General features: G+C 32.3%; 1 protein-coding gene across 2 annotated transcripts in view; it reads left to right on the forward strand.

The window, feature by feature from the left end:
• The first annotated feature begins 797 nt into the window (after positions 1-797).
• Positions 798-22,248, forward strand: part of LOC106667756 (lachesin-like) — a 204,629-nt gene continuing 183,178 nt past the window's right edge. Inside the window, exon 1 of one of the 2 annotated variants that reach the window (XM_024229126.1) lies at positions 798-919. The gene's annotated coding sequence lies outside the window, so the exon portion shown is untranslated. The remainder of the gene's footprint in view (positions 920-22,248) is intronic. The other variant, XM_024229125.1, reaches the window with a different exon arrangement.

A 22,248-nucleotide genomic window follows, 5' to 3' on the forward strand; every position in this document is an offset into this window, starting at 1 on the left:
TCTTTTTTTCTTTAAATTGTTCATTATATATAGTTTCTTTTAAACGATTTATGACCGCATATAACTTTTAAAAGAAACTATATTATAATGAACAATTTAAATTTTTCATTAAAAAAATAAGATTCTGATGATTAGTGTAAATTCCCGAAACATACAAAAATTTAATGTAACTTGGATATGTTTTCGTTTTCTTCTTTCTTTTCATTTTGTAAAAATTTTTTTCCCATTTTGTTTTCAAATTTGTAAACAACTTTGACATTTTCTCTTTTTTTACAAATTTATTTAATTTAGTAGAAATTTCATTTACATATGTTAATAGGATATATTTTATATTATTAGGTCCATTATTATAACATTATTAGTTTTATCCATTAATAAACACTATCGTTCCATCTTCTATTTAGAATTTTTTTATACATAGATTTTGGGTTTATATTAAATATTAACATCTCCTCGATTTTGAAATCATGATGATGATCATTAAAATAAATAAACAAGGGGATGTAATAAACTCGATTTGGTGAACGTGGGGGTTTTAGTTTTCGTATGAGTACAGATTTTACTGTAAATTTTCACGGTAAACATTGAAGGAGACACGTCCAGGGTTTGTTTTGTGAGTTCCCCTTTTATGACGGTGCCTGGACAAGAAAGTAAAAAAGTGCCACGGGTAATTTTTCCAGCATAAACGCAAAGGTTAAAGTGTATCTGGTGGAGCGTGGGCAATACCGTCGGGCGTAAATCGTCGGTAAGAAATATGGTAATTCCTGGAGGAGGTATCGGGCTGGAGTCGCGCGTGTGCGCACTACTCACGGAGCGGCGTCCCTCCAGCACAACCGACTCCAGTCCTCTCGCGTTACCGCCACGCGACACATGTTACATCCATTCGTCTCTCGTCGTCGTACTGTCATGCACCGAATAGGTAAAAAAAATTAAATTTCCACTTTTATCCGTCTGTTTTCGGCAGAAAGCACACTTTTTCACAACCGCCCTTTAATAAATCACAGTCGTGAACGGCTTTGTTTCTTCACGGGAAAAATATTTTAAAAATATTTACAAATTCCGACTGAAAACTTATTGAAAAATCACTAGTTTTTATAATAAATCCTTTGTAAAATAAGTTCAACCGAAAATCGACTGACGGTAAGTAAACGGAGAAATGAGATTTGTGAAGACGGTAATTTACGATACGTGGTGCTGTTTCTCTTTCAAGAGTCAAATGGATTTGTATTGAAAAGTTGATATATCGTTCAAGACCCCGAGATCAATTGCTGAGGTTCCTTTTTAACCGGTTTGTAAGAGTGGTGTTGCTCCAAAGCGGTAAAACGTACATTATTTATAAACACAGTTCAATATATACAAAAGCGTTCTCATTTGTGCCCATTTCACAAATAGAAATTTTTTAATACGAGCAATACGACTAATATTCAGCACGTTGAATTTTAACACTGTTTTGTATGTGGATGAAAACAAACAATCGCACAACCCCGAGCAAGGTGTCGTAATTAAGTCCACTCCAATGTTACCTCCACAATATAACAAATTTAATAAAACGTGCATGTAGTTTGCATAGTAAGCGTTTATTACCTATGGGGGATTCTATCGCCCTAAAGAAGTAAAGTTCAATATATTATTATATATTCAGCTTTTATAAAATATTTTTTATAATATAATGCAAAATAAATAATACATTCTTTTTTGTAGGAGTTTCAGAACAAATGTACAGAATAATAAAGAGAAATAATTTAACTATTTAAACAAACAATTTTATTTATTGCAGCATAAAATTAATAGGGACACATTTAGAAGCTAGAAAAGACTGTCGGTTGCTCTCTTTTATTTAGCCTAATTTATATCCAGTAGTTTATTTTTTGTTTAAATGACAAACTGTTTGAATTTTATCCATTTCTCTGCTTTCTTTGTTTAAACATCTAATTTTTTTTCAATATTTTTGTATTTACGATTCAGTGATGAGATGAGAAAATGGAACTACTGAAACAATTCAGCGAATTAGTAATAACTAACACAAAATTTCAGCACTTGTGAAATCTAAATACTTTTAAAAGAAAAATTGGTTTTCTATATCGTAAAACGACATTTTTATTGTCAGCATAAAGGATTCCAGTGACATGTGTAATAGCTATTCTATAAAATATGTAGATAAATACATAAAAACTCTTTACCATTAAAGTGAGTAACATTTATATACTTTTTCGTTAAAAAAATAATATGATAAACCCTTTCATTCAGTTTTTCCATTTCTTTGTTTTCCAATGTTTGTTTTAATTTTTTTTTCTATAGCGATTTGTTAAAATAAATATTACACATATTTTTGATAAATAATAAGATTATAATATGTATTATATAGAGTAGATTTTTTGTGATTAAAAAACCAGTAAACCTTTTCATGTGGGTTTTTAAAAATAAATTTAATGCTTCATTTTTCCATTTAATTTTTACAACGTTTAGGTAATTTGCACTTATCATCAGCACCTTATTTTTTTTAAAATTGTTCATTACATATTGTTTCTTGTAAAAAAAAAGATATATGACCATTTTGCATCGACAAGCCGGCATTTTTTATTTTTTTAAAAACATAATGAACAATTTAAATTTTTGTCTAAAAAATGAAATTCCGATAATTAGTGTAAATTCCTGAAACATACAAAAATTTAATGTAACGCTGGATATTTTTTACTTTTTTTCTTTAACTTTTACTTTTGTAAAATTTGTTTTTCCTAAAAAAATGAAGTAGGAAATTTATTAAAAAAAACTACGGACTTTCTTAAAATAATAAAACTATTTTTTTCGTTTATCTTATTTTATTTTTTTAATAAAAAATTAAATACGTTACTAATTTTCATACAGAATTTACCTGGAATTAAACTTTATATCTGCCGAATTTACAATTCTTCTGGTGAGATGAAAAAATTAAACTACTGAAAAAATTGTATAAATAAAATATTTAGATAAATGTATAAAAGTTTATCTACCAATTGAAGTAAATAAAATTTACTGAACTGTTTTTAGGCAGTTATATGATAGAAAAAATTAACATTTCGGTTAATTATTATTAATTTATACGATCCACATTGTACTCACGTGAAAAAATCTACAAACAACATAACGATATATGTAATAGATAATCTATGATATATATAAAAATATATAAAAATCTACTATTAAAATAAACACAATTTATACACCGTTTTCCTTTAAAAATTAATATGACAAATCCTATGAATTTTTATCTGTTTCAATGTTTTAGTTTATGAAATTTCTTATTTGTATAATAGCAATTTGCTAAGATAAGCATTAGACAGAATTGTTACGATTATATTCAATATTTTTGATATATACTAAAACACTATTGTCTAAAATTTACGATTCAGTTATGTGATGAAATGAAACTGCTAAAAAAAAAATTCAACGATTTAATAATATATAACAAAGTTTGTGAAATCTAACTATTTTTTGAAGAAGAATTATTTTTTGCTTATCATAAAACATTTTTGTTTATTTAAAGGATTCCAGAGTTATAGATGTAATTAGATATTCTATAAAATATTGTGATAAATATGTAAAAGTCTATTTGCCTTAACATAAATAACATGTATATATTATTTTTGTTAAAGAAAAATAATAATATGACAAACCCGTTAAACTTTTTCCGTTTCTTTATTTTCAGTGTTTTATTTTTTTAAAACTTCGATTAAACTTCGAACTTCGTAAAAAAAATCCTTTAAAATGATTTGTCAGGACGTATAGGGTCGTATTTGAAATTTTGAAGTTGACTGGGCCTGAGGTGCCCTGTGTAATTTTTCTACAAAAATGGTAAACATTTTAAACTATACAAAAAAATATTAAAACGTTTTTTATAGCGTCATTGATCCAAGAGAATTCAGCCGAGCCATCTAAAAAGGACACCCTGTATACGGATTTGATTAAAATAATAATAATGTGATAATCCTTTGAATTTTATCCATTTATCTATTTTTCAATAATTCATTTTTTAAACTTCTAATTTTTACATGTTATCAAAAACTGAGTTAACAACTAGCAGTAGATAAAGTCTCGATACTTGTTTATTTTTAAATTTAATTTTTTATTATTTTTGTTACGAGGGTTCGCAACAGAAGAGATCATATAAACCCTCAGGGTGCCGGTGTTTATGAAAAAAAAGCTTGAAAGTATGTCGGGTTCGAATGCAGGACCGCTGGATTCGAACCCGGGACCTTTGTGATGAGGGCCGTGTCAACGCCTAAACCGTTGCGGCCACCGACGCCCCTAATTTAACTATTACTATTAAGTACAGTATTTTCGTTAAATAAGATTTGTTATACCCTTCGAATTTACAATTCAATGATAAGTAGAAAAAAGTAACTACTGGAAAAATTCAACGAATTAATCATAAATAACACAAAATTACATTTTTTTGTATTTTTTCTTTATCATAAAAGTAATAACCATGCTTTCCAGAAAATAAAAATTGTCTCAAAATTATTGTTTCGTCGAAGAAAACAATTTAAAAAACTAGGTGGCTCTGGAAAAGATGAAATTGAAGTGATTTTTTAATATTTTTAATCTAGAGTGTAAAAGAATTAGTAACACCTTGTAAAGGTAAACAACAAGTTATTAATGTTGTGTATACTTTTAAGTCGAATATCAATCTTTACAACTCGTTATTTTTGGAAAAGAAACATGTAAATACAAGTGTCCGTTTTTTGTGTCTTTGGGTATTAACACTCGTAACAATATGAGAATTAATACATTTCTATAAAAAAAAAAAAAAAATAAAAATAAATCCGTGATCATTATATTTTGATATCTGTGTTAGGAATATGGAGTTTTATAAGTGATAACTTCATTAAAATTAAATGAAATAAAATATCGAAATATTTAATCGAAAATAAATTTCTTCCCCAGTTCCAGGATGGTAAAGGTCGATCAAACGACTGATATAAGCCGACGAAGATTATAAAGAAAATGAATTTATATAAAACAATAAAATGAAAACATTGAAAGCGTCGATACATATGAAATAAATAGATCGTAAACGGTCCTAAATCGTCCTAATTTTTTTAAAAATGAAATAAAAAATATTATGTTTTTTTTTTCGAAGTGGGATGTTTGCAGTGACTGGTGTTGACAAGCTGAGCCTAATTTGAAGAAATTTTAAATTATGAATGTAGATTGTTGTAGATTATTTATTGCAATAGTCCACTTATTTTGGAGATTTGTGTCCTTTTTTTCATTTAAACAAAAATTATTATTGCAATTTTGTGTTAAAAAAGTGTGATATTATTTGATAACGTGAAATATTGTATTTTATTAAATTCACTAATTTCGTGGTCCGCTTGACCAATTAATATATTACAATTAATTAAGGTTTTTAGTTGAGATAAAACAGTTCGAGGTCACGATAGCTCAAGTGGTAGAGCAGCGGCGTATCAAGCCGAGGATCGTGGGTTCAAATCCCGCTCATGCCATTAACTGTTTTATCTCAACTAAAAACCTTAATTAATTGTATTTTATTTATATAGTCCACATATAATTCACAACTTTGTAATTTCCAACTTAAAACTTTAAATCATAGCTCATACAAAAAGTTGATATTGAAACATTTTTAACAAAAATATATGCATAAATGAATTAAACGAACATATCACCTGTAACAAACATAAGTAAATAACGAAATAGAATGCAATAGAAAATATAATACCTTTCATATATTCATACATCAATCATAAATTGCCACAGTCTAAGCAAGATATTCACGTATCGGTAGAAAAAGTTAATTTTTCTTTAGCCTTTGAGGTCAACATATTAAATATATTAATTAGATTATATAATAAATTAGTGGAATTAGATTATTATTCGAATTGAACTATGTTTTCCTGAAATCTTTGCCACGTTGGCATACTAGCTTTGTTGGAGAATGTGACTATGTTTTTAGGATTTTAAAAGAAAATTTTATTTTAACAAACAGATCAATCACCAAAATTTGAATTGACGAAGAAATTGCGATTGCGTGAAAATTCCCATCCAGTTGTGGGTCTTTTTTCCTGAAAGCGTTTTCCCGAGGTCAAACGGACACATTTCCATAGTGCAATAAAATTCAATTGAAACGGCTTGTCGGTCAACAAGTGTGAAGGGGCTTGGAGGGCTTCGAAAGGGAAAGAATTCTGGAAGCAGTTACGATAAATAAGGGAACAGTACTTACTCGAATCGAGGGGCAGATGCGTCCCACATAGAAAGCCCACTGCTAAAACTTGTTCCAAATACATTTTTATGGCGCTTTCGTTTCCCCCGATTGAATGTCCCCGGATACCGTCCGACATCTAATTTTGTTTAGGGTCCTCCTTTTGACCTCGTCGCGTTTCTATTTTCAATTGGAAAGAAATAAGTACGTCCCAAGATGGTAAAGGTCGGTCCAACGACGGATATAAGTCGACGAAGATTGCAAAGAAAATAAATGTATATATAACAATAAAATGAAATCATTTAATTGCAAGTTCTAAACTTATTTTATTGATTGGACTATCTAGACAAGCTAGCACATTTTTAGGTTTTTACTATCTCCAATCATTAATTAATCTGTGTATAAGGGTGATTCACAAACTATGCGCGAAACGAGACGCGAGATAGATGAGAGAAAGAGAGAAAGAAAGAGAGAAAGAAAGAAAGAGAGAGAGAGAGAGAGAGAGAGAGAGAGAGAGAGAGAGAGAGAGAGAGAGGGAGCCAGTTTCGGCTTCGATAGATTGTCAAAATGGCAAAATTTGATAGACCAAAAAAGATAACCATAGGGTCGGAAAGGAACAAACTGCAGACTAAACAGCCCACAGATCAAAGTCGTTTTGTTGGACGAAACCTGTACACCAATAACGCAAAGAACTCACATATGAAAACAAAGTTCAATTTTAAGTTTTTTTATATGATCTATTCATGATTTAATTATACCATTGCACAATATCAAAGTTACTGAAAGGGGGGCCCAAGCCCTAGCGAGACAATTTTCTTATGCAATAAAGAGTTTGGGGGAATCTTTGGTTCAATGTAAATGAAAATTAAATAAATATATTTTCCCGCTTGTATACAAACTTTTAAAATCGGGCAAATGTGAAGCGAAGGCTAGATGGACTTAACGCAAAGTATGTGCGAACCGGCTCGGCTTGCAACTCCGACCTCGCTCGGCAGGGACCCACTGCCTTGTGCTTACTTCGTGCCTCGGGGGTGAGCCCCTTGACATTACAAAGTAGTAAATTATATAAAGACCGGGACACTTTTCTTATGCAATAAATAATTTGGGGGAATGTTTGGTTCAATGTAATCGAAAATTAAATAAATATATTTTCTCCGCTTGTATACAAACGTTGTAAAATCAGGCGAATGTGAGGCGAAGGCTAGATGGACTTAACCCAAAGTAGATGTGACGAAAATCAGTCACCGGCTCGGCGTGCAACCTCGCACGGCAGTGACCCACTGACGAGGCCGGGGCAAATACGTTGTGCCTCGGGGGTGAGCTGTGCCCCTTCACATTACAAAGTAGTAAATTATATAACGACGGTTTCTCCCTAAATAAAATAGCAAAAACAATATTTCACCTTATCAAATAATTAACTTTTTTGACTTTTTCATAATTAGCGTTTTTGATTAAAGGAAAAAGATGGTATGTCGGTCGTTTTTAATTTTCTTGCCGATCTTTTTGATATTCAATTTTTTTTTTCTTTTTAATTTGTGAAATATTTTTAATAAAATATTTGTGAGTTATTGTTAAGTAGTTTATGAGTTTTTTTTAGTTTTGTGCTTCAGAATATAATTTTTCTATATTTTTAAATTTCCGAGTATTTCATTTTTTTTTCTTTTTTATACGTTGTGTAGTAGTTTCGTACTTGTTTTCATTGTCCAGGGTTCGTGATTTTTTCTATTAGGTGAATCGCGTAAATTAATTTTTCGTCATTTTATTCCTAAATGATATGTTATTTTTATCTGTCTTTTATTTTTAGTCTGACTGTTCGTATATTTATCTCCACATTCGCATCTCGGTGTGTATCTTTTTCTAGTGGGTCGGCCTTGTCAATGTTTTGCCTAGTAATTTGCCTATTGTGTTTGTGGTTGTTAGTGCTGCTTTTATGCTTAATTTGGTGAATAAGTTAATTAGTTTGTAGGTTTCTTTCCCTCTATTTGTCAATGTTGTACATTTAGTATCTGTTTTTGTGGTGTTATTTGTTTTTGTGTTTTGTATTATTTTTATTTCGTTTTCGTACTTGTCTTTAGTTAGTTGGATTGATTTTAGTCTTTCATTCATGTATTTTTGTTTGTTGACATTGGCTGTCGGTTTTTCTGTATATCTCAAATTATATTTTGTCTTCTGTGTGATTGTTACGCCTAATGTTGTTTACTTCTATTTCTGCGGTGAAGTGTATGTTATTGTGTTATAACAGGTCTGTCAGTATGTTGTTTGTGTTGTTGCTACAGATGTCTACTATGTATCTGCATATGTGTGATGTTATATTTTTGTGAGAGGAGTATTTCTCTTCAATATACATATACACTTATACATTCTGCGAGCATGGCTTCAGTTGGCAACCCATCCCTGGTCCATCTTTTGGTGTGTATTTTGACTGACATTTGTACATTTTAGATATGTATATTTTGGCATGCTGACAATAAGAAAAACCTTTTTTGAACGTAGTCAATATTAATGACTCTTCTTATTGTTCATTTTGGTTCTTCTTATTATTCGTTTTTACTTTTTTTAATTTTCGCCTTGTGTCCAAATTGTGCCTTTCGAAAGCACTATCCTATCTCCTCTTTTTCTTCTCCCTTCCTTTTGTATTTTCGGTATTTTCAAAATTATCGTCATACCCTTTACAAAACTCGTCAATTCCCAAACGCATGTCCCTCATTTGTAAAGTACCTATTTAATTTTTTCCTAGTTTGGAACGATTCACTTCACATAAGGAACTTAATACACTTATTCTTTGCATAGAACCACCACCAGAATCTTGAATTTTTTTTTATCGTCATGGGGCAAAATGCAGAATTTTTCCAACTTGTGAACTCGTTCTCCTATTTCATTAAACAATGAATTTAAAAAAGAATTGGTAAATGATATTTTTGGCTATAAAAATGCATGATTATCGTAGTGTTTCAATACATTTTATATGACTACATAATCGGTTATACTTTCGGAAATGGCTTTTCACCTAATGATGAACTTAAACTTATTAAGAAAATATGGAAGATGTGGTTAATTTCTTTCACCCTCTATAATCGAACACAGTGAAAACGCAGATTAAATATGACGTTATGGTTCATAAAATTAAAATTAAAACAAAAAATTAATTTTGCTACAAACTAGCTACTCTAAAATTAACAGAAATTTAAGCAAATAGAGTTAACAAAAAAAGTTCCAAAAAATTGTCCAGTTAAAAGAACGTTTAAAATCTTGTTTATTCGCAAGTTAATGCTCAAAACGTGGCCTGATTTTCAATTTTCACAGCAAAATCTCCAATCATTTTTAATAGAATACAGTCCTAGAAGTTCTAAAACAAAAATGGCCTCGCGACCTCCTGCCTGAGGGATAGACATCAAATATTAAAAAAGATAACATTGATTTCTGTATGCTCCTTTCAACTCTACTGAAACAGTTCTATGTACCATCAAATTTCATATCGCAAAAAAAAATTAATATACAGGGTCTTTCCACAAACTATGCACGAAACCCAAGGAAATGACTCTTCAGCTAATTTGCAACAAAAAATATTCTATATATTTTTTCACAAATTCTCAATAGTTTCGGAGATATTTATAAATTAATTTCTTTTGTCCAAAACGCTGTTTTTTTTGTTGGTTTTTTTGGGTTAAAACCGTCATAACCGTTTTCCGCTGTATTGTATTGCTATTTGTATAGCAAATCTGATAGCACCGTTAGAAAGAGGGATATTTTTCCCATTAGATAGTGATCAATAAGTTTTTTAAATAATTCCTTTAAGCATTTCATTTTGATTTTAATCTTGAAACAATCCAGTTTTTATCATTTCAGCTGAATTTTAATCTGCATTTAAACCTGAGCAATGTCAACTATGGGCTATAAAAACTTCTTCGTATAATAATAAGCTTGACGGGGGCGTCGGTGGCTTCAAAGGTTAAGGCATTAATTAACACGGCACTCATAATTGTAAGGTGAAGGTCCCGGGTTCGAACCCATTGGAAAAAAATGTCAATTATTAAGGGAATTAAGGCGGATTTTCTCCTTCTTGTTTTTTCCACTTATTTTGTATATTTCTTACAAATGAAACGGTATTTTATTTAGAAAAGTAATTATTTGTTATTTTATTATCAATATGAATAAAGAAATAGAAAAGCATCCGCCACCTTTTGATCATGATTTTCTTATGCAAACCTTATTTTTCCTCTAATGATCATTTTATCTAGGAAAAAAGTAAATGGTTTTCAAGCTTATGTATACAAGAAGTTTCTCGTACTTGGATAGCCCATAGTTGACATTGCTCAGATTTAAATGCACATTAAAACTCTAGCTGAAATGACAAAAACTGGATTGTTTCAAGATTAAACACAAAATGAAATGCTTAAAAGGCAAATTTTATTTTTCGATATCTAATGGTAAATTTACACACCTTTCTAATGGTGTTATCAGATTTGCTGTTGCTCAGATTTACTGGTCTCCGAAACATTGAGAATTTTTAAAAAATTGATTTAAAATTTGTATAGAATATTGCCGAAAGTGCCTGATACAAAAATATCGGCAGACCAAGATCTAACATCTAACTATCAAACTACAAGTTGAATTAATGTCGAGATCAACTGTACTAGTTTCATTTTAAATTTAGACAAATTTAGTTACTTCAGTTGTATAAATGTGAAAACATGAGCCGGCTGTAATGCTCGAGTTAGTGTAATGGTAAAAATTAGCGTTACTGCTAAGAAGTCTACTGAGCAAATGCTTCATGACTTTTGGACTTGTTTCCTTACTTAATTATGTATGAATAGTAGGGTTTCATGTCTAAAAAAATTGTTAATTTTCCTTTGAAATGTGACTTTTTGTTGGTTGGTGTTGAGTGACTGTGCCTGATTCGATCCAATTTTAAAATACGTAGCTGTTTATTGATTATTATGTATCTTTTTCCTTTAATCAAAAACGCTAATTATGAAAAAGTCAAAAAAGTTAATTATTTGATAAGGTGACATTGTTTTTGCTATTTTATTTAGGGAGAAACCGTCGTTATATAATTTACTACTTTGTAATGTGAAGGGGCACAGCTCACCCCCGAGGCACAACGTATTTGCCCCGGCCTCGTCAGTGGGTCACTGCCGTGCGAGGTTGCACGCCGAGCCGGTGACTGATTTTCGTCACATCTACTTTGGGTTAAGTCCATCTAGCCTTCGCCTCACATTCGCCTGATTTTACAACGTTTGTATACAAGCGGAGAAAATATATTTATTTAATTTTCGATTACATTGAACCAAACATTCCCCCAAATTATTTATTGCATAAGAAAATTGTCTCGCTGGGGCTTGGGCTCTTTCAGTAACTTTGATATTGTGCAATGTTAAAATTAAATCATGAATAGATCATATAAAAAAACTTAAAATTGAACTTTGTTTTCATATGTGAGATCTTTGCGTTGTTGGTGTACAGGTTTCGTCGAACAAAACGACTTTGTTTGAACTGCGGGCTGTTTAGTCTGCAGTTTGTTCCTTTCCGACCCTATGGTTATCTTTTTTGGTCTATCAGATTTTGCCATTTGGACAATCTATCGAAGCCGAAACTGGCTCCCTCTCTCTCTCTCTCTATTTTTTTTTTTTTGTCGTTTCCGATGTTCACTGCTATTTTTCTTTGTTACCCGCGTTTCAAATTTTGGCAACATTTGGTCTTATTTGTGTAATTGCCAGTCATGCCTTTTTTAAGCCAATGTCAAATAAAAACAACGATTTTATGTAGAATAAAAGAACGAAAGAACCAAGCTGCTGATAAAACATTTGTTTTTGGTTTAGTTATACTATGTAATACTCAATAATCATATTAATCAAGGGTTTATATTCGAGAAGCCTTGCATAGAAGATGACGAGAAGCCGAAACGCATCTGCCATATCAAAACAGCGAAACAAAAGGCTCCGAAACGACCACACTACTGTAGGAAAATGTATCTAAACCCTTTATCTTTTTTGGAGAAGAAATAATTATATGATTTGCGTCGTATTTAATTGGTACTTTTGAATGATCAATACATTTATAAATAATTGTAAAAAAATTCGTCTGTAGAGTAGAAGCTTGAAGGAATTTCAGTTCGAGACTTGGAAAATCGTTATTTTTCTTATTATGCTAATGCAACGAGTTGTACTATTGTAATGTCTATTTCATTTGTGTAGATAGTCTTGCGGGTATTAAACGCCACAATCGGATTTCACGTGATGATGCCGCGGACTCGACGTCTAGTGACAAGACTAGGATAACAGCAAAACGGTCGATATCAATCGTCTGGCCAGCTACCGTCAACATCTGAGCTTTGATTAGGGGGGTAGATTTAATGATGACCTCCTTTTCCTTGTGCAATGAGGAGGAAGAAACAGCCACCAATATCTTAGAATATGAAACAACCGCTCAATGTAGACGTAATCTGAGATACAACCCAGGAAAATGGATTATAACAACGACTGTCAATGACCTATTAAATGGAGTATCGAATTGACTGACTAAACTAATGAACTAGGAAGCACAATGTACCAGAAGATTGCAGTGCTTGGGAATCATAACCCCAACTTTCTAGTCTCCTTTCATCATCATCAACCAAGAACTTAATAACACTAGGCTTACAGTAAATCGATCGACATCAATTGTCTGATCGGATACCGTCAATGTCTGAGCTTTGATTAATTTAAAGCGGATTAGAAGCGTCCAAAAATGTTCTGTATTTTCAGTGTTGTGTTTTGTGTTATTTTTTGCGCTATTGAAACGAAAATCTGGCATATTTATTTTCGGCCTAATACATGCGCCTGCCCTCAGGGAAAGCTGGATTATCATTTGAACGGAATTGATTGTTATACATGATGAAATATAACGTAAGCATGTGTCATATTTTGTTGCCATGTTTGCCATGACGGCAAATGATCATGATAATTAAAATTTAAAGCTATTTGGATCAATAACTTGTCATTCTCGTTGTGTTTTACTGCTATTGTTCCGTGTCGCATGTGGGTTTATTTGTTGTCAACCATCGATGTGTTTTCTCTCTCGTTTGGAAGAAATTAAGACGCCATCGGAGCGTCAGTTCATCACGGATCGACCGAATCGATGAGTAAATATTTCCTTTTAATCGGACGTACTTTAGGAGAAAAAACGAGGACCTATGGTCTAAGAATGGGAATTTATGTGGGCCGGCATGGAAATTGTTCTATTGTGCTCTCGGTTTAATTGAATGTTTGAAGTTGATGTGGTCCCGTTAGACCCGCAATGCTCAACTCTGTTGCCGGCTTAATCGAAATTTTAGCCCTCCAACCTAAATTGGGAATATTAACCCCATAAAAGCCCCTCCGCCGAGAACAGAATTGCCCCTTTTAAATATCTGAGCGTGGATCTCTCAATCCGAACATCCATGAAAATTGTTTCTATCCATGAGAGAATTTGTGATTCAATTTTTATTGAGATGATGCCTATTAACGAGTCTGTGCATACACATTTTTACAGTAAATACTCCATTTTTAACCTGACGGCGCATTATTGGACTTTTACGACTTCCTTTCGAATAAACTAGCTTTAACCACATTAAAAACTTCTCTTTAAATAAGCACGAACAAATGATTTCGTGTTGTAATATTGTTGATCATAAACACTGGGTACATTTCTACGGAATAAACTTGCAGCTTTTTTTTAGACGGAATATTCCATTTACTAAGTCCTATACATTGTCAAATAAATAAATAAATCCTTTTATATATTTTATAACAGTTTATTTTAAAAAAAGAGCCAGTGTGGTACATATTTAAGTCTTTCAGACTCCGAACAAACGTTTTAATATCTAATATGTATATATTTTAATATTACAAAATATTAAAACGTTTGTTCGGAGACTGAAAGACTTAAATATGTACCACACTGGCTCTTTTTTAGAACAAAATGTTATAAATATTAATGACTGACGACCACTGTTTAACCATTGCGTTAACTCACTGAGGAAGGATTAAAATAAATCCGAAACGTTGTGTATAAAAACTGGTTGTGGTTTTTTTTGAGATGACCTATTATCCCATCTTCAAGAAGGAAAAATCATAACTTGGTTGAAATATTCACTTTTTTTTGTAGCCCTGTTAATTATTTAATAAATCAAAACTCGTTGGCTATAAATGGAAGTTTTATTTAAAATTTCCTTTATAACAAACCGTGTAAAAACAAACAAAAATAAATGGGACGATTTGACTAGATTCGACATCATCAAACACTTCAAAGAAAAATAAAATCTTCTACACAATATAGCACAAAAATAAAATAAAAACTAGTGCACATTTTTAGATGTAATTCTAAAATAATAACATACCAAAGAGAGACAATCTTTTTAGAAATTAACGTTTTAATTTTAAGAAAATTGGTACAATTATGTAAATTCGTATTTTACGATTATGCAAAAATCTATGGGCAAACTTTAATGAAAAATTATCATAAATTCAGATATTACCTCTAGGTAATAATATTTATTCTACTAACATGAAAATAATTTCAAAGGTATGATTTTGTGCTTAAAACAATATAAACAAGAAAATGTAATAAACATAGGATTTAAATTCTTCACCTTAAATTCTGAATATAAAATTTTAGTGCTAAATCTGCAATTTTTATTAAAAAATTTTTTAATGAGTGTATTCTGGCTGACGATAATTTAACGGTTCGTTGTTCCATTCCAACCGATAATTCCACAAACCAAAATCGATTGTGTCAATGCATATGAACAGATTTAAATTGATGTATGGACATAAAAATTTTCAGTACTAGATATTTATGAAAAAGTTTGCGAATTATACGAATAATAAAATCAATATGGAGTTAAATTAAAAAAGATTATTTGGAGGTCGTGAGATGCTGAGATGGTCGGTGTGACGTAGTTTTTAGAAAACCATTTCCTTTATCATGCCTACGTTTCGATCTTTATTGAGATGCCCATAAATAATTATCAAGTAACGGGCACTAAACATCACACATTAAATTAAAAAGTTAAATTAAAAAACAACTACTACCAAATATTTTATTAATAAATTGCAATAAGTCACACGAGCAAACAATGGAGTCTGAACAAGTGAGGAAATAAATTGCACGTTTTACAACATAAACAATGTATTGATCAAAAAATTAGAAAATTCTTAATTATAATGACTCAAAATTCTATTTTCTGGGTTTTGAGAAGTGTATTGAAAGTGATGAAAGGCATTTCAACTAGAAAAAGTTGTACAAAATCATTTATTTAATTGTTTTTATTTTATAACCAATACTGTGCATTATTTGCCAGCCGACCCAATTGCAATCGTAAACCGATGGTAAATAAATCGCGAAATTATATTTTTGAATTCACAATGTTTTTGTACCTTTACCTGGCCAGATTATTGAATACTCATTTTGAATTCATTCTCTTCTCCTCTTCAATATATTGTTTATGATTTATTACTCAGAATTAATTTATGATTCACAATTAACAAACTTTTCCACGGAGTCTTCAATAAAAAAGGAAATTCAATGGGTCCAGATGAATCACTTGAAAACAGCACTTGTTGAGTGGAAGTTTAGAAGTTCGATGAATGAAAAATTCGATAAAAACAAACAACATTATATTTTTCAATGGCTTTTTCAAGATCCTAACTTCATTATACATCCATCAGTTTTAGTACAAAGAGAATTATTCTTATTTGTTATTGTTTAATATCACTAATTGGCAATTCATTACTTCAAGTATTAATTGATATGATTACAAAAGGTGGAAAGAGTGTTAAACGTTGCTGAATCGACGAGAAGCTTTGATATCCGATTGTTAACATTTTGTACACAACTCGGACATAAATCGGTCTAAACAACGCTGATAGTCGGAAATAGAAATTGTCAAAAAAAAACTTTTTTTCTGATCAGAAAACAACAGTTGGAAAAGTTAGACGGGAATGTGGAGAGCGAAAGCCAAATATCCCGGCTTCAAACTGTGGATTTGGCCGTGTTGTTACCCAGTTGGGTTAACACGTGACATTTCCAATAAGTGATCCAGCTAGCTACACCTGGACCCGCCCATATCCATCTATTCCAAATCCCTTGCCCATTTATTCTCCCTACTTCTCGATTTTTATATTATCATTTATTATTCTCAACACCTAGATTCCATAATAATACAAATTTCGATATAAAAATAAACTAGTTTTGGTTCTAATAAAATAATTGTTTATTCGTATTGTTGTTTTTGTGTAACATTAAACAGAAAAATGTTGTGATCACATATTTTCCTCATACATGTCCATCATTAAATCTTCTCATTTTAGTAATTTGTACAAGCCTGATATTCGTGTATTATGAGGAACCCAACATTCAAGGATTTTTACCTTTCCAATTGCCTTAAGATGGTCAGACACTGTCCTTTTGCTAACTGAACCGATGTTTCTAAGTTCTCGAACATTTGTGGGATTTTCTTCGACCAAAGTTCGCAGAACATAATCAATTTGGTGAGAAATCCTTCCACATCTTTCTTTGTCTTCGAGGCTAAAGTCTCGAAATTTTTTAACCCATCTTTGAACGGGGTGCTTTGATTCACACTGTATCTCCCCAAACGTCATTTATGTTTCTGGTCGTTTACAGACAGAAAGTCTCCGACAGAGTTTAAACTCGTTAAACGAATTTCTCAAAAATATGGCATTGACATTTTGTTTGGAAGTGGATTAAAAAGTGTTTAATTCGTGCAAAAGAATAATCCATCAAATGTAAACAGATTATCGTATAGAGGTATTATTGAAAGAAAACTTGAAAACCTGGATTATTTTCCACACAACCCAATACATACAAATATATTTATTTTACATATTTACATTTATATTTACCTAAATTGCATTCCTTTGCATATATTTTGCTATAAAAAAGAATGTAAGTACCGAAAGTACTATAAATATTTTTATGAATAATGGAAGCCAGGTGATGGAGTGACATACGAACAGATTTCATTATCTATTTCCTATTCGTTTATATATTCTTTAAGAGGTCAAGTTTATACAAACTATTATAGAATTACTAATAATTAATCAGTGACAATTAAGGGTTGATAGGGGTCTTCTGCAAAAGTGTATTTTTTTGGTGTTTTCACCAACGAATTCTTTCTTTTGTTTTTTGAAAAACCTTTTGTAAAACGAGAGATAATTATTATATATAATAAAACAGGCATAAAAATGGAAGGAAATTTTTCCAAAACACAGAGTTATTTGCAAGCCTTCAATAGTCAAAAATGACGGGGAAAGTTTCAAATTTTTCCTAGGCGAAATATTTCAGCATACACGGGTGATAAATTATTTATTGTATCTGACGGCGGAATATCGAGTTCCCTATCGGCCCTCAGAGGCTGACTAAACGCCTTAAAAAAAGATTTAACAAAAAAACAATGAAATAACAATTACACTAAAGATTATATGAAAAATATGTTTTGTGAAATAAGTTTTCGAAAGTACTGGGGATCATTAACAGTACTTTAAATGTATGTCAAAATGTAAAATATGAAATAAAATTAAAAATGTAAAAATTCTTCATATGTTCAAATATGAAATAAAAATATAAAATATATGCAGATTATGTTAAAATATAACTTCAAATACCCCTAGTCTAGATAGGATAGATTAAAAAAAAAATCATAAAATCGTTTGAATTGAAGATTCCGGTCATGATTTATTTTTGAGGTAACTGAAGAGTTTTTTGTACCGCGTCTGTTCATTCAATTAGGCCTGGTATTGGGGCTAGCCGCTATTTTTTTGGATTTAGCTTTTCTTTGCCCATGACTACTCAATCTTTCCTCTTCTTGACCTGCCTGTGTGCTGGTTTGTTCTGTGAGATGCGTTTCTGCATTTTGCAACTTTAGGTTGCATCGGAGTTATAATTAGGGACAAGCAGCCTGTAAAGAGCAAACTCAAAGCTCCACATTTAATTGCTGAAACGCGCCTATAAAAATGACATACCAAAAGAAGACCAAGAAGACCATAAACGACCAAACCACAGGTCTATCATCCCACTGACCTCAAGTGGAAATCTCAAAAGTTACGTAGGCCATATCATCCATCCCGGTATTTGCGCGTGACTAGTCGGCAATGTCCAAATCACCGATCTGCGATGATTGCAAGTTTATCTGACTTTGCTGCAGAGGGCTTTAGTAAGTATAAGGGAAAATTTCTTGACGTATTCTACTTACTTGTCTTTGTCCTGGGGTAACGTTTTACCTGGGTCGTTAAAATCAGACTATTTTATAACCTTTTGTTTATCAAAAGGTCATTTGTTTATCAAACACGTTTCGCCATCAACAGTGCGTAAGGCTGAAATGTGGAAATATCAGAATCTACATAGCCTATTTTTTCCACTCCCAATATTTCCACATGACTATTGATTCAGCAAAGTCCAGTTAACAGATCTCGAATGATGCAATTTTTTCGGCTTTGGTGCAGAAGGCCTTTAGTAAGTATAAGCGAGACTTTTATCACGAAATATACCTAAATGTTTTTGTCCTGGGTGTTGGTTTACCAGGTATTGGTGTTTAACTTGGTCGTTAGCATAATTTATAACCTTTTGATTGTTATTTTACATTTGGATCTGTCTAGATTCACTGTTTTGATCTGGCAGACGTGTTTCGCATTTCGTCATCTTCATTAAGGATGAAAGCATGGGGCAGCCCGTGGAGTACAGAACCAACATTGCTGAAGCAGGTTTTTACGCGAAAGATTTTTGATAAAGTCTGCTTGCCTGCTTCGGTTGTTGTCAAGTTGCCGCCAAGCATGAGTTTTCAACTTGGTTCATTCTGCTTCTTTTTTTTCGTAAAGCAGTCTGAAATTTTACAGAAGAGTTCTGGTCCTGGTGATGCTGAGAACCCTTCATGGCCGGTTGATGAGTCTCTTCGTTATCCTTCCTGCATGTGTTTCCTGAGAGGTAGACAAGAGGCAAAGACAAAACTCTGATCCTTATTTCCCAGTGCACTCAGGCAGTCCGATATATGCCATGTAAATGACCTCACATGTTCTTTGAGCTTTCTGGATATCAGATAATGTAAAATAACAAAAAAAGGTTTATGATTTTTTTTTTGGGGAGGGTAAAACTGTTGGTTCACCGATTTCTTAAAATGGTACATTTTAAATACAAAATAAATAAAAGTGGCTGTTCTTTTTCGTAATTTTTTCTCCTGCTATTTATTTTTGTTCGGCCAATGTTGTGGAGGGGCCGGAATTACAAATCAATTTTGACGTTCGCCGGATTATATCGGGCAACAGGGTTTGTAAAGCCCTAATGGCAGAAATGGCACTTAACGCATTGTTTACATTGTGTTCATGATCCATCAATTAACGCTATATAACAGAGCAAGACACAATTGAATCTCTCGCCTGCTCACGTTCAGTTCAACGCCGGGAGATATTCTGTAGCGGACGGATTGAATTTCAGACGAATAAATGCAAATCGTATTGTAACATTCGTACTGTTAGACTTTATTTAGTACGGCGGGCGCTGTTATTTGGGATTATTCCGAGAATCAAGTATAAAAACTCGCTCCCATGCTATACTGAAGCAGTTTCCATTTGTTTGAGTGGATTGGGCCATGCAAAATGCATGGACCATAAAATTGTACAACGTCTAATATATTATTCACGCTAGTATCAATAATAAAGTCATAATTCTTTTTCTTAATAGATCTGACGATCATAAATTTATGAAATCTACCACATTTTATTTAGCAGTTATTATATGCTGTCAAGAATGATCCATCTCCTGTATTAATAAAATTCTACAAAATCAATCTCGGTAGAGTGCGACTGCAATGCAATTTTTTATTGTTAAAACATTTTATTTACAATGTGATACTTTTCGATCACATTGCATCTATCCTCGCTGTTTGGTCTGTCAGTCCAGTTCCGGCTTTTCGCCTTCATCAGTGGGAGTCTGGGTGACTTCTACTTAGTCGAGTCCCTTTTATCAATTCATGAAAGAAAGGCCGTCAGGTTGTGTATTATCTTCCGGTGTATATATATATANACAATATAGTTATGTATTATATATAATTATATTTTATATATTATAGACTATATTTTGTATATTATATTTTAATATTTTACATATGTTTTTTCATTTTCTCGATAAAAGAAAATTCTACCCTTAATTTGTCTCATTTTTTTACCAATAAATATTTGTTTATGCTTTGTTTTAAATTGAATATCAATTAGAGGTAAACACACTTAATCCTTAATCCAAAACAAGAAGAAAGGATTTTTCAATGTTAACTTTTTATGGAAATTTTATTCAGTCTTATTTGTTATCAGAAACAATAAATTGTTTTATCTTTGTATTCTTAATTACAATTTTTAAACTTAAAAATGCCACTTATGCAGCGGATGGTGCGCGTGGTGTGGAACTTATTGATGATGGACGTTCCATCAGGTATGCCGCTATTGCCATCAGAGTTCTCTACGAGACGCCTTTAGACGTTTTCGAGGAACTGGGTCCTACCATAGAAGGCTGAATTTGACTTTGACTTTGAGAATTTGGCGAAACCGTCACCTTACTGTTGCTCAAGCGATTCATCAGCTCCAGTAAGTTCGAGGTGTCCAAATTTCTGAATGCAATGTTCTAAGAAGATTAAATCAGTATGGGCGGATGGATTTTCGCACCGCAAGATCACCAGAATTGACCAGAACACGCAGAGTTGCACGGCTCGCATTTGCTCGAGAACACAGCCATTGGTCTTTGGACTATTCGTCTGCTGAACTTTTTACAGATGAGTGTAAGATTTGCTCTACGATCTCCAGATGGGCGAGAATGGAGAATGGGAGAAGAGAAAATGAAAGGTATGAAACCTGGAATTTTTCCCAGAGACAACCTTTTCAACGTAGCACAGTGATGGTGTGGGCGGGAATTTCAACGGCCACTCACTATGTGGATGAAATACATTGCCTATCATACATTGCCTATCGTCGATTAAACCAGCAACAATCCTATTCTAATGCACAGTAATGACCGTCCATATGTCGTTCGCACAGTACAAACGCTCCTTGAACAGCAGAACATCACGGTCACAGCCTGGCCAACCCGTTTTCCAAACTTGAACCCCATCAAACATTTATGGGATAACCTCAAAAAACGACTAAGAGCACGTCCATCACTTCCTGATAACTCCACGATCTTGAAAGGACTCTTGAAAAATAGGTTAACATCTAGCAAAGAGACATTTCCAGACTGGTAGAAAAGTCTGCCAAGGCGTCTTCGAGATGTAATTAAGGCAAGAGGAGAAAATACGTGATATTGAAATGATAATTAAAATTTAAAACAAATTTTATCCGTCGGTATTTTTTTTTTTACTTTTTGTTTCCTTAGCAATTTACAATTTTTTAAATAGTTTTTGTAAAACAAAGACTCAATTATTAAACGTTAAAAAACTTGAAACCTTGATTAATATATAAAAATTATACAAATCAATTTATATTACAAGTGGGTGGAATTTTTTGCCTGTCAGTGTATAAAGTGGAAAATTTATGTGCCAACAAACAGGTAAGGACATCGCCGGCAATAAGCGTGTTTCCTTCTTTTTCTGTTCTTTGACAGAAATTTGTTTTAAACTGAAGCTATTTGAGTGTCTCCATCTGTTACTGACTCTCTCTTTTTAAATGTATACTATGTCGATATCCTAAAATGCTAGCGACTCATTTATACCTCACGTTGTCAATGATGTAATTACATGAAGCTGTATCGGGGTCTTTATCGGAGGTGAGAATTGACGTGTTATCGGCAAAGGTAAAATTTTCATTGTTAGGGTGAGTGCGTAGATCAGCCGTGTGGATTGTGTAGAGGAGAGGAGGGAGAACGCTTCCCTGTGGAACACCAGCAAGAATCGGGTAAATAGAGGAGAAAGAACAGAAACACTTTGGACAGTGGAAGTGAGGTTTGTAAGATAAGATTTTAGTATCAGGAATAGAGTAGATGGTAGGATGCCATACCATATCAAATGCCAGAGATATGTCCAGGAGACTGTTTTAGCT

The sequence above is a fragment of the Cimex lectularius genome, unplaced genomic scaffold, assembly GCF_000648675.2.
Source record: "Cimex lectularius strain Harlan isolate CLEC.00 unplaced genomic scaffold, Clec_2.1 scaffold200, whole genome shotgun sequence".
In the NCBI taxonomy this organism is placed as follows: Eukaryota; Metazoa; Arthropoda; class Insecta; order Hemiptera; family Cimicidae; genus Cimex; species Cimex lectularius.